We start from the raw sequence: 14,103 nt of genomic DNA, 5'->3' as shown, positions 1-14,103 counted from the left end.
AGTCTTCTTATTTCTCAAGGGGTGGGGTAGGAAAGTCTCTCTCCACTAGGTAGTCTCCAAGTCCTCACTGGGCTTTTCTGGCCAGTAGTTATTACCCATTAGAGCATCTACATCTGAATAGCAGGGGCTGTTTCCTCCATGCCTTGTTTGTGAGCACCCAGGAAGCACCTGCCTTGCCCAACCTTCTCCAGCCGGTGCCCTCTAGAAGTTTGGGCTCAACTCCCATCAGCTCCCAGCCTGGAACTTGTAATCTGGAGGGCACCAGGTTGGGGAAGGCTGCCCTAGCCTTTATAGAACCGTGGATCCAAAGGAAAGCTTGAGGGAGTCATCTTGCCTGGTGGCTTTGTGTGATGTGAGGCAGCCCCTCCGAGCGCTCAGGCTTCCCTTACAGCACGGCTGGGGCTGACTGGAGATGTAGTTGGACAACATCTGGAGGACATCAGGGACAGACCAAGCTGGGGGCCTGGATTCTGGGTGTCCGCAGCGAAGACATAACAGTCCGTTCCGTTCCAGAATCCCTGTGAGGATGGGACAGAAGACAGGGACAGCTGGGCAGTGGATGGTTTCCAGTTTCATCCTTTGACCTGGAGAACTCAAAGCGCCTGGCCCTGAATGAAGGCCAGTCTGGTTACACCCAAGACAGATCTGTTTCTTCTTAACCAGAGAGATCCTTGCCTCTCTCTTTAGCCCCTGCTTCCTCCTGCTGGGCCTCTTGTGGCTAGCCTGGTTAATCTCCCAATGGAATGTGCCTTGGAAATGTGAGCGAACCAGTTGCACCCCTCTGTCTCCCTTGTGAGCGGTTTATTGGAAGGTGGGAAGGGCGGTTGTCCAGAGTTCAGTGGGGGGGGCACAGGTCCCCAGCGATTCATATCCTGAGTCGCCTGCTGGGTCTCTTTGCGCATGCACACACACAGACACACACAGAAGGTGAGCACAGCTCCTGGGTTGGCCAGTTAAAAAAAAAAATCATCTGAGGTAAGGTGCAACCCCAAAAATATTTTTCCTGTGGGCAAAATTGGAGGATGAAACACATGTACAGTATTGAAAAGTCTTTGGCTGGAGAGGAGCTCTTGGCTCCTTGTGCTGCTCTCTGGTTTTTTAATAGCACAAGCTTAATAACACTGGTGCACGGGAGAGCGGCTTTCTGGAACGAGAAACTGCAGAAGTCTCCCAAAGGCTGGAAAAGCAGCAAGCAGGGAGGGCCGGCGGGCAGAGAGAGAGAGAGAGCGCACGAAAGAGAGAGCGCACTAGCCGTGGGAGGGCTTCAGTCTCCTTGCAGATTGAGCCAGCCTGCAAAATACTTGTGTGGGTGTTATTCTGTGGAGGAAGTGGAAGGGATATTTTCCCTCCCCTTTCCCCAATCCCTCTCCTGTAAATGCTGGAATTCGAGGTCACCCAGTGCTACGTGTTTGCAGTAAGCTCTGGACTGATGAAAGGAAGGTTTCCCCACAAAGGGTGATTGAGTTACTAGCCACGATGGCTCTGCTCTGCTTCCACAGTTGGAGGCAGCTTCTGGGTGCCAGTTCCTGGAAGGGAGAGGGTTCTTGACTTTGGTCCTGCTTACAGGTTTCCCAGAGGAGGCATCTGGTTGGCTACTGTGAGAACAGGATGCTGGACTTGATGGGGGCTCCCTTTGGCCTGATCCAGTATACTCTTTGTACATTCTTATAAGTTGAGAAACTCTTTCCACAAACTATGCTGATCACCAGTGGCTTAGATGGCTTTCAAAGGGGAGAGTAGTAGTGGCAAGAGATTTATTAGAGGCTGTTATTAGAATTGATGGCTAAATGGAGACTCCATGTCCAGGGGTGCTCTATCTCTGAATGCCAGCTGTTGTAGTAATTTGCCTTCATGCCATGCTTGCTTGCTGGTCATTGTGGAAAGCTGGAAACTGGATTGGGAAGACATTTGGCCTGATCCAGGAGAACACTCCTTATGTGCTTATTTCCTTTCTATCCTCTCTTTCCTCCTGCGAGCTCAAGGTGGCATGCGCTGCCCTTCTCCACCTCACCATTTTGTCTTCTCAACTGCCCTCCAAGGTATGTTTGACTGACAGCTGGTGATGGTCCCAAGATGAGCTTGATGGCTGAGTGGGGATTTGAACCCAGGTCTCCTAGCCTGACACCCTAATCATGACATCGCAGGCAAGAGGAAGCTGGACTTCTGGGCTTTGGATCCAATGCAGCAAGGCAATTCTTAAAAATTGAGGACGGCTTCTTTTCCTCAGAATAGAGGCCTCCTACCCTGCCTTGAAACCCGCCTTCCTTCTCTGATCCACTCGCCTACCGGCCTCTGTTATTAATAATTATTACTTGTGGATTGTGGGAAGCGGACCCGGGGGCTCTGGGTCAGGGTGGCTGCATTTCAGGGGCACAGATCTGGCTTGTAAATATTTGGTTTCCGAAGTGCCACTGTTGCCAGCCTTGACCCCTCACAGCGGCAAGAGGCGCTCTGCTTAATTTGTAACTGGGCCCCCACTGCGCAAACAGCTCAGTGGATAATTAACCGAAGCCTCATCAGAAGCGCAGCTCCAGAGGGAAAGGTAAAAAAAAGCCCAGTTGCTGCATTTTTATTTTAAATCTTCATACTTTGCAAGTTCCTTTTTTCAGGACCGGTAGGGAGCAGCAGAGCAAAGAGGACCCTGCATCTGCCCCAGTCTCAGTCCCCACCATCTACAGCCAGGCAGCTCTTGGGTGACAGGGTTGCTGTGAGGTCTTGAGGAGCGGGCAGAGGAAGATGTAACTAGGCTCCAGTGGGCCAGTGGTCAGCAAGCCTGTGGTTCAGTGGCAGAGCTTGACCATGAGCAGCACCTAGTGTTGAGCATAAGAAGAGTCTGCAGGATCAGGTCAATGGCCCATCTAGTCAAGCATTCTGTCCTGACAGTGACCAACCCAGTGCCCCAATGGGAGGCCCTCCAGGAGGTCCTGAGCGTAACAGCATCTCTGCCCCCTTGTGATTCCCAACAACTGGTATTCAAAAGCATTGCTGCTTCTTGACCATGGAGGCAGAGCATAGCTATTGGGGCTAGTAGCCATCGATAGCCCTCTCCTCCATGAATTGGTCCAATCATCTTTTGAAGCCATCCAAGTTGGTGGCCATCACTGCCTCCTACGGGAGTGGGTTCCATAGTTTAACTCTGCACTGCACGAAGTGCAGAAGAAAACACGAGAACCACCTTCTGGATCAGGACAAAGGAGGCCCATCTAGTCCATTCCTGTGCTCACAGTGGCCAACCATGGGAAACTTGCAAGCAGGACCCGAGCACAAGACCCCTCTCCCCGCTGTGGTTTCCACCAACTACTGTTCAGAAGCACTGCTGCCTCTGACCGTCATGGCTAGCTATCGTTGGCGCAGGTGTTGAGACAGGGAACTGTTAGCCCCATGGTGGTCTAGCAGAGGCAAGAGACACTGAAATCTTCATTTTGGAGCAGGGCCATTGCTCTGTGGGAGATAATCTGCTTTGCATGCAGAAAGTCCCAGGTCCAGTTCCCAGGGGGCATCTCCACGCAGGGCTGGAATAGGGTCTGTGCCTGAAACCCTGGAGAGCCATTCCTGCCTGTCAGTGCAGACAACACCAGAAGGCAACATCCTCTGTTCCTTTTATACAAGGAGCTGCATCTACTTAGTGCTTCAACACATTTTCAGTCTTTCGCTCAGGTCCTTAATCCAAGCAGAGAGAAGCGTGACTCAGCTACCAGAATAAATGATCTGTATAGTGCTAATTTGCATATTTCCTTTTTTTCTCCTTACACATTCTTCTTTATTTGATCATAAGAGGAGCAAGGGCTCCTCAACCCCACTCTCAGCCAGTGTAAACCTTATTTGGACCTCCCCTCTCTGGCTTCTCAGCAGGCATTGACTGCCCACATCCTCCCAGGCTTTGCTCTGTGGCCATGAGGTTTAGAAACTTGAGTCCCATTTAAAAATGCACGGTTTGTAGGCATCGGCTTTTGAGCACCCACAACCACTTCCAGGGCCTTGTCCCCCCAGCAGCTCCTGCAGAATTGACATATCCCTACAAGGCAGGGTGGAGTGGGAACCTTAAAGTATCTTCTCACATCCAGGGTTATCACTCCCACCTCCTCATTCCCTCCTGCATAGCTTCAGCCTTCCACCTTGACTCTTTCCGATGCAGACTCCTCTGCCTTTTGAGCATCTATTCTCCAGCCTGCCTCCTTAAACTCCATCTTTGCTGCCCTCTTAATCTCCCTGTTTTATCTCTTTCTTTCTGCAATGCATCCCTGATATCTCCGCTGAGCCTGCCTTCCCAGCGGCAGCCCCTCTTATCTGTCCAGGTGATAGAAAGTAAGAGGTACTAGAAGGTACAGCATTCTCGTGGCGGGAATCTCTGCGGCTGTGCAGAGAGCTCTTGACAAATTGAAGGCGAGTGTTTAGGCGCAGCTTGAGGCTTTTTCTTTTTGTCTTGGGAGGATCAACTCAGCCCTTAACTTGTTTTGGCTCTAATGCCAAGGATGCGAAGATTAAAGCTGCCAGCAGATTGATTATTTGTAATTGATTTAACCTTTCCTCTGTCTGGCATTGACTGATCTTTAGATTTAAATGAAGATCCGGACTGTGAAACTTCTGTAAAGTTAAGGTGCCTATAAAGGCAACGATGGAACAGGATGGTTCCTCTTAAGTGGTTGGTATGTGTGACCTTTTAGCGCAAAGGCCGTTATAACCATAGGCAGCCTTCCATGGACCACAGGCTGGAAGTGGGTGGGACTGATGTTTTGGACTGCAGTTCCCATCTGCCCAGTCAGCAAGACTGCATGATGCTTGGGCTGATGGAGACACTGGGGCTGATGGGAGATGTAGTCCAAAACATCTGGAGGAGGAAGGTTGGGGTAGGCTGATATTTAAGAAGCAAACAAACTGCAGAGCAAATATAACATCATGCCTTCCTCCTCAGACTACAATTTCCATAATCCCTGGCCTTTGTCCAGTTTTGCTGCCAGGACTTCTGGGATCAGTGGTGCCAGGGAGGGGATCCTAAGACTCATGTGCCTTGGCTGTCACTGGAGGGTGAAGAACTCGAGCTTGTGCTGTGTTTTCTGCTGAAATCTTTTAATGCTCAAATTGGTATGGTACACAAGCAAAAGAGGGTTCAAAGGGACAACAGGTGCCGTGCAGTGCTAAGCAAGCTAAAACATTGAAGCAGCGAACTACACTACATTATATGGGAAGGGGGTGGGCACAACTTTAGGGCAGCAAGCAGGATGTTCTTTTGGAATGGTCAAACGAGCAGGAGCTCTTTCTGGTGGTCTACACCTGAGCTGTCTGTTTACGCCTGTGCTGGTTTCTCCAAGTCCTCGATGATGGAGGGGGCATTAGCGCCAGCTCTGAATGAGACTGGGCAGTGGACTTCTCCTGAGAGGATGGGATGGGGGCAGGCCCGAGTAGTGCCAGAGGTGAGGCTGGCACAGGAGCCGGGGCTGAAGTCAGTACAGTGCACCTGGGGGACGTCAGAGGGGATGGGGCTGAGTGCTGGGGCAATATGCCACTGGGTCCCTCCTCAGGACCCGACTCCTTGACCATAACTTCTCTTGGGGTGACTCCCCTGTTGCCACGCTGCCTGTTCCATCCCGCTGGGCCCTTCCCAACTCCACCCACCACTCATCCTGACTTGGCCAGTGTCTCCTCGGGACTCATGGTGGAAGACATCTTAATCTTAATTTGCATGGTGTAATCAAATCTGGGACATCAGAACATGGTTAGAGTAGGGACCAAAGCCAAGCAAGACAGCTCTAATCTCCACCCCCACACCCCGGACAACCTTAATGCCTTGCGTGTGATTCATCTCCCACGGCGGAGATATCCTATCTTCATTTCCAGAGGAGTGTGGCTGCCTTCATGGAGACGTCTTAATATCTGTGACTAGCAATCGTTGCCTCCCTGCTTAATCAATGCTCCTTACGCACCGACCTCTCTGGATCTCTGTGTTTGCCTGCAAGAACTGTTGTTGTCAGCCAGTTCCAGGGACTCGTTGCAAGCCCCTCTCTCCGTCTGCCTTCCCCCTCCCGTTCAGCCCCTGGAGAGTTTCTGATGAGCTCGTTGCGTGTTTCATTCTCCATCAATTCCCACCATCGCGGCAAGGCAGCGGCAATTGCTTATAATAAAACATGTCTGTGGCCTAGGAGTGAGTGATGATGCGTCTTGCGTGTGCTGCGGCACTTGGGCGTTGAGGGCTTCTGCAAACAGAGTTGGATCGTGGCGCTGATCTGGTTGTGTCGTTCTCACATGGCACAGATAAGAACATAAGATGAGCGGGCCGGGTGAGGCCAATGGCCCATTTAGTCCAGCATCCTGCTCTCACAGTGGCCAACCAGAGGCCTGTGGGAAACCAGCAAGGAGGACTAAAGCACAAGAGCTCTCTCCCTTCCTGTGACTTCCAGCAACTGGTGTTCAGAAACATTGCTGCCTCCATAGCCATTGTGGCTAGTAGCTATTGGTAGCCTTAACTGCCACAATTGTATCCGTTCCTCTTTTAAAGCCATCCAAATTGGTGGCCATCATGGCCTCCTGTGGAAGTGAGTTCCATAGTTTAACTATCTGCTGCATACAAAAGTACTTCCTTTCATCTGCCTGAATCTTCCAACAGATAAGCAGCCTTTTTGATTTGTCAGCAGCTCAGGGTGTGTTGTGGTTTGTGCACTTAGTTCCTCTTTGGGGGTGGGTGTATTTTGAGCTGGGACGTTCAGCCGGCAGTGCCAGCATTCAGCACAGTTTTACTCAGGAGAAAGTAAAGGCGTTAATCTAAAATCCAGTTTCTTTCTGCCAGCAGCCTAGAGGAATCTTAGGTGATTGATTGTACGAGTTTGGAGTGGTTAATTGACTAGATCTGCAAATATTTGTCTATGAAGAAGATAATATTTGTTAAAGATGAAAAGAGTGCTTTCTTCTGTTTTACATGGAGCCTGGATATGGTGTGTCAGACATCATTATAGAAGCATTCCCTCTTCCTGTGTAGGTGAAGAAGAAAGGGATGCCTCTTCCCAAATGACAGTTGCTATCTGCAGTTTTTAGACATAACAATAATTAAATTATCAACATTGTTTTAGGGGGGGAAGCCTGTTGTGCTCCTCTTCTTTCTTCTTCTTCTTTCTTCTTCTTTCGGGGGTGCCTGGTTAGTCAATCCAAAGGATCTCAGGCTGTAATCCAGTCTTTAGAGCTGGGCTGTGGTGCAGCCACTATTGCGTTCACAGTCCTGCTGCTCCTCCCATCTGGGGCAGAAGGCTGGGTGAGCAGGGTAGAGGTGGAGGATAGGCAAATCAATCAAGTGGTGGCAGTATGCCCAGCTCAGGATCCTGCGGATCCTGGGCTGACTCAGTCCATCTGCTCCACCATAATGGCTCATTTGGACTGGGGCTGATGGGAGTCCAAAATGGCCACGCTGGCTGGAGCTGATGGGAACTGTGGTCCAAAACATTTGAAGGGGACCTAGTTGGCAAAAGACGATGTAGAATCTTAAAAGGAAGGATGAAGCCGCAGCAGAGGAGAAGAGGGGGCAGTGCTGTGGAGAAAGCCAGCTGGTTGATGATGGACTGGAGATTTGTGACAGGCAGGCAGCAGTTCTTCCTTGAGACAGGATCAGGAGAGGGCCCAAGACAGTCCTTGGGGGGTCTGCCTGAAGCTGGAGGCTGGAGGAGGGTGTTAGGGAGAGGTGGCAAAAGATAAGCTTGTATAAGAGAGGAAGAGGTAGGCGTGAAGGTCCAAAGCAGTGACTGGCCCAAAGCCACCCAGTGTGCTTCATGGCTGAGTGGAGGTTTGAACCCTGGTCCTCCAAAGTCCAGTCCAGTTCTTGAAACCACTGCTGTACACTGGCTCTCAATGAAGGCTGAGAGTGGTGTGTGGGTGTGAGTGCAAGATGCAGAACAGCAGCCTTCACCGACATGGTGCCCCCCAGATGCTGCAGGACCCCAATTCCCATCAGCCCCAGCCAGTGTGCTTGAAGTCCTGCAACATCTTACAGGGCGGTGGGAATAACTCTGCAAAACAGCAACATGAAGATTCAGAGGGAACGGAGCCTTAACAGCATCTCGCATTGCTCAAGTGCCTTATCCTCCGTCGCTGCTAATTGTTGCCAACTCTATTACAAAGCCTGGCTGCTCAGGGGGGTGATCAGTTCGCTCCTGGCGCCTAAGCAGCTCAGTCGAAGAGGATGTGTGCTGCTCTCTTTGATGGGGTGTCGTCATCATTGGGGGCCTGTTGGATGTTTTCTGGCCCTGCCACGAGCCCACCCCTGCCTGCTGCTGCTGCAGCCCAGAGGAGCAGTTGCTGAATCTTCACGGTTTAATTAGATTTCTCCGGCAACGGCATTACAGAGAAAATGGCGGTTCTTTCCTACCCGGAGGGCCAACAATCTGGCAACTAATGAAGAGGCAGAGGGCCAAGCAGGGAATTGGCTGGGAGTGCTTGCAGGAGAGGAGGGAATCTTCCTTATGCAGGGATGCCTTTCTTTGGAGGCCTCCAGGCCCCAGCACATTTCTCCTCCTTTTCCAGGGGGCTTCATAACCAACCCTCTTGGAATAGGCACCTCTCTTGTTGCATGGATCTGACGAAACTCCTTTTCTTCCTGACTCAGCCTTCCGATTTGAGCATGCAACAGAGGCTATATGAATCTAGGTATATCCTCATAGTTCTAAGGACTAGAATCTTGATTTAAAACAGGTGGAGGGCACCAGGCTGGAGAAGCCTGGCTTAGATTGTCTGCTGCCTTCTCTCTTTTTGGCCATTACCGCAAACCAGTGGGCCTTCTCTCCTTCCAATGCCAGCGTCCAGTTTTCCTCCCTGAGTGTTGTCCTTGGCTGCGAGGCCTGAGGTTCACCTGTCTCTGCCTTGCCTTGCATTAATCCAGAGAGACAAAAGCGCTTAGGGAGGTGCTGGCCCGGATGGGCAGGTCTTCTCTGGGGCTTGTTTTTATTCTGCAGCTGTTCAATCCCAGACCACGGAGAGGATGGATTTATATATGAATTATGGAGCGAGCAAATTATTTAAAAATAAAGAATGAAGGGAAGCTTTTTATTGCCTTGGCTGCTGCCCGCTATGCCATTATTGGCAGCATCATAAAAAGAGTGGGGTGCGGGGAGAACAACACGTCTTCGCATGGATTGCAAATTGCGGTGGTAATTGTAGCATCTGTGTGCGCTCGGAGAGTCAAAGCGTGGCCAGGTGGGGTGGCTTTGAGCATAGCAGTATGGGCATTATACGTGGCTGGCCGGCTGGCTTAGTTAATAGTTTTGGCTCTGAAGAGCTGGGTGTTCCGGCCTCCCCACCCCAACCTCCTACTAGCTCTGTAGTCAGACCAGATGGAGAGGAAAGTGTCTTGTTCCTCCAGGAGTGGGCCGCATCCCACCTGATTGTAGAATTGTACAGTTGGAAGGGACCACGAGGGCCATCCAGTCCAACCTCTTGCAGTGCAGAAATCTTTTTTGCCCAGTGTGGGGCTCAAACCCGCAACCCTGAGATTCAGAAGCTTATGTTCTACCGACCGACCTGTCCCTGAACCAAGGGCCCTCCTCAGTCGTGTTGGCTGGGGCTGCGGACAGAGGCGAAGCAACCTGCTCTGGTACCCAGAGCGGCGCTTGTCCCAGGGGACGTGGCATGCATCCTGGGAGGTGCCGCCAATCAGGGGTCAGCATTTTGTCACCCCCTCCTTTGGAATGGTACCCGGAGAGGACCGCCCCCCCTTTGGACCTCCCCTGGCTGCGGAGAGTTTGCCGTCCGTAACAGCTGGAAGGGACCAGGTTGGGGAAATCCTCAGCTGCCCTGCCCTTTTTCTCTTGTGGCTGCAGAGGTGGCAGAACTGCCACTGTGAACATAATTCCCACCCCACATTTGTAAAAACTTGATTCTTCAGTGTGGCAGCGCTTGCAGATTGGAACTCCTTGCCCATTGGTATCGGGCAGGCCCCTTCGCTGTACTCTTTTTGGCACCTGCCAAAAATATTCATGTTTAGAACTAAAAGGTAAGGGTATAAAAAGTAAAGAACCCCTGGACACTTAAGTCCAGTCAAAGGTGACTATGGGGTGTGGCGCTCATCTCGCTTCAGGCCGAGGAAGCCGGTGTTTGTCCACAGACAGCTTTCCGGGTCATGTGGCCAGCAGGACTAAACCGCTTCTGTTTAGAACTGGAAGCTTAGAAATTTGATGCAAGTTTTAATCTGGTTTTAGTCTATTGTTATTTTAACTGCTCAGACATTTAAAATTACTGTTAATTTTTTGGGTGATAATCTTATTGTTTTATCTTTGTTGTAAACCATCTGTAATGGGTTGGCCTTGTGAGTTGCCAGCCTGCTTGCTGCACCTGCCCTGCCCATTCGCCGTGGCAGGCATCTTGCCAGTTAGCAGATGTAATCAGAAGCGTACAAAAACGATGTCTGGTTTATTTCTTCGCTAATGAAACTAATTCTATACTGCCTTTCACTCTCCAGAGAATATCAAAGTGGTATCTTGTTTTAAATTATATGCTCCCAACACACATACCTGAACACCACCACCCCAACGTGGAGGCAATAATGCTTCTGAATAGCTGTGGCTAGAAGCCATAGGGGTAAAGAGAATGCTCTTGCGCTTGGATCCTGCTTGCTGGTTTCCCTTTGGGGCATCTGGCTGGCCACTGTGAGAACAGGATGCTGAACGACATGGGTCTTTGGCCTTCTTATGTTGACAAAAGCAGTCTTACATTCTGTTTTAAATCTCCTCCTCAAACTCCTGCATACAAGAGGAATGGCACTTGGGGACCTAAGCTTTTATTCACTGCTTAACCTTGAAATGCATGCACCTAATAAGTAAATTAATTGAGGTGCGCGGTGACATGTATCCAGGGCTGTGGGTGCACTGTGATTCCCCCAGTCCTGGTAGTTTTTGGGTGTTGGTATATGAGATTAGAGTACTAAGCAGTTCTCAGCTGCAGATTTTAATTTGCTCTCTCGGCCCCGTTTCCTGCATGTCTCTAGTTAGTCATGAACGTGAGCTGGATTCTTCTGTCCTCGATTAGATGATGAAAGGGAGGCAGAAGGGAAGGGCTGGCATCCCTCTGATTGGATCTCCCCAAAGGGAACAGAGCATGCAAGGAGTGCGTGCCCTCCCCAGCCTGGCTTAATTACTTCCCCATCTAATCATAAGTGGCGCAGTAATTAAAGTGCCACCGCCAAGAGGGAATGGCCTAGGGACAGTCTAGACAGCAATTTGCAGCAGTTTAAATGTGGATGCTGCTGTCCCAGGCAAGGCACATTTTCACCCCAACACCCCCCCATGAAACCGCTTGATATCTGTGTACCTGTTGGGTGAGGCTAATCCCTTCCTCTTCCTCTCTCTTATTCTAAAGAATTCTCTCATTTTGCTCACCTTGCTCTCGAACATCAGATGGAGCTGAGGTGATAACAGGGTGGCTTCTGAGAGCCAGGAAAAGTGTATGGTTGGGTTTATAATGGCCCAATGCTACGTGCAAAGCGTTTGATGTTGGCCGCGAAAGCCAACATCAACTTTTATTAAAAAATGATAGTCATAAATAAAAAAGGAAGTTTCTAGCTCTCATTATTGTGAAAGTTGGCTCGAAGGTTCATGTGGGCAATCGATGCCAGAGAGGAGTCGCCGAATAAGTTTCTCTCCACAGTTCCTCTCACTGCCTAGCCAGGGAGGTGGGGGGACGATGGGGAGACAAACAATAATAAATAATTCCACCTGCCTTGAGCTTCCTGTGTGGCAAGGTGGAATAAAAAGGCATACAAGAAAATATCATGTATTACATAAAAACATATCGGAACCAATTATGCCAAACATGATTTATTTATTTGCGGATTTATATGTGAAGTGCTCTTCGAAGCTTACATAATAAAAAAGAATTAACACTTTTCAAACATTATTTAAATTAATAATGACATGGAAAACAATATACAAAAGGCAGCAAATAAAAACTGAGTGAAATATGAGAAATTGCAATAGCAAAAGTACTATTTATATTGTCTGTCTATGTGTTCAATTTTTTAAAAAAATATTGCTAGAGTTGATTTATTAATTGCTTTCTAAACCATTATCTCAAAGCGATTTACATATAAAATACTGTAATTAAAAACAGTTTAAAAGTGGACACTTGTGGCAGAGACCCATTTATCCAGCTGGGAAAGCCCATTGTAACAGAAACATCTTCAGTTTTTTCTGGAAAATGCAGACAGTGAGGACCTGATATATCTGGACAGGAATGCTATTTCACAGGGTAGGAGCAGCCTTACTAAAAGCCCTGATCTGAGATACTGTAGTAACCTGGTCCTGAGCTATATAGAACCTTTTATGTTAGTACCAACACCTTGAACTTGACCTGGTAGCAAATTGGTAGCCAGTGCACATCCCGCGAGCAATGTTCTATGTTGGGGGTAGTTTGCCCCCACAAGCAGCCTAGTTGCCTTCTGACATATAATCCTATAGGTAGTACCAATATTATTTCCCACACATTGCAGGCAAGCCAAGAAAGAGAGGCTAGTGAGTTCTTGGCAGAGGCTGGACTTGAACTGGGGTGTTTCTGATTTCAGAGCTCACTCTCTTAGGCAGTGATCATTTTAATCTTTGGCTTTAATGGTCTTACAGCATTTACAGCTTTTTAGATGAGGGTGGGGAACTTTTTTGGTAGTCTGGGGGCCACATTCCCCTGAAAACAACCTTTCAGGGGCCACATGGCAGTAGTAGGTGGGGCCAGGAGCAGTAGGGCCCTTTCCAGCCATGCAAAGGCCAGTACATCTCGCCACTGAGGCAAGCAAGAGCCTTAGTCATAGTTCAAGGACATGTCCCAGTCGGGTACCAGCACTTGAGGAGGATGCAGAATGCAGAGGGTGGGAGGGATGTTGCCTGGTGGGAGTCCATGGGCTGGATAGACGGGATGAGAGGGCTGCATTTGGTACTTGGGCCTGAGGTTCCCCACCTCTTCTTTCAAAACATGTCTGCGTTTGGGGGCTTCTTCTGCTCCCCCCCAATTCTGCCCTGATGACACCACTGCTCTCAGCTACTTGGCTGCACCAACTGTCAATTACACGGTTCTGCTACATGTGCACAATTTTTGTGCAGGTTTCAGAATACAGATGCTGCTGGCAGGGCATGTCGATGGACTGAATTGGGTAAAAAAAATTCCCAGCACAGAGTTCGCGACCCTGAGTCGAGAGCCTCAGCTGCAGAAGGTTTGATTGACTGCCAGGGCAGGGTGGCGCAGCAAAGGCCCCGCATCAAGGGGGATGGTTGAGCGTGCTGAATTGTACTTGGACAAAATGCCTCCTAATTTGTATGGTCCACTCCTCCAACACCACACACACACACACACACACACACACACACACAGCCCTGAGCTTTCACAGCTTCTGTATAAGCAAACACTCTCACCCGAGCCCCAAGAAGGCATCATGGAGGGGCTGCTCAGACCAGAACAAGGGGTGAGGTGAGTTAGAGGAGCTACCATTGGTGACCCTCCTCTGCATCACACCACTGTCCCCAGGAAGTCTCCCTGGGATTCAAGACACCTTGGGACTCTCCTCAGACCGCACCTCCTATCCAGGCCACACCCCTCACTGACTATGCTCCACCCCTTCCTTGAGTGTTTTTGCTTGGCCGGAATGTGTCCTTGATGAACTATGGTAATGCCTCTTGCTCTCCTGGATGGAGAAACCTCTGGCTTTTCCTTGACTGTAGCATAATGGGCAATATCAAGAGCCATATCCATTGTCCTGTCTGATTTTGCTTGTGGCCCCTGGACGGTTGCTTTGGGAGGTCATGTGGGCCCTCGGCCTGCAGAGCAGACACATTCTATCGGCCTGAAGCCTTTATCTAGACACACCCTGCCCATCTGTTGTTATACTTTCTAGCATTTTGCTAAGGGACTATATTGTTTTCCATTCTTTACGTGATTACAGTCTTGTAAGGCCTGGGTTTGCTGCCCGCAACCCTCCATTGCATCCCCAACTGCACAGCCTCAATACTGCCAAAGTGTTGGGGCTGAAAGACAGGAGTGGGGATTATTTAAGAACATGAAGAAGAGCTTGCTGGATCAGACCCATGGCCCATTTAGTCCGGCATCCTGTTCTTACAGGGTCAACCAGGTGCCTGTGGGGAATCCACAAGC

The 14,103-nt window shown here is 49.8% G+C and overlaps 1 protein-coding gene across 7 annotated transcripts in view; it reads left to right on the top strand.

Moving 5' to 3' along the window:
• PC (pyruvate carboxylase) overlaps positions 1–14,103 on the top strand; it is a 265,178-nt gene that overhangs the window by 36,731 nt on the left and 214,344 nt on the right. The window lies entirely within an intron of this gene.

Source organism: Podarcis pityusensis (assembly GCF_964106645.2).
Source record: "Podarcis pityusensis genome assembly, chromosome: 16".
NCBI lineage: Eukaryota > Metazoa > Chordata > Lepidosauria > Squamata > Lacertidae > Podarcis > Podarcis pityusensis.
This window is presented reverse-complemented; position numbering and strand designations above follow the sequence as displayed.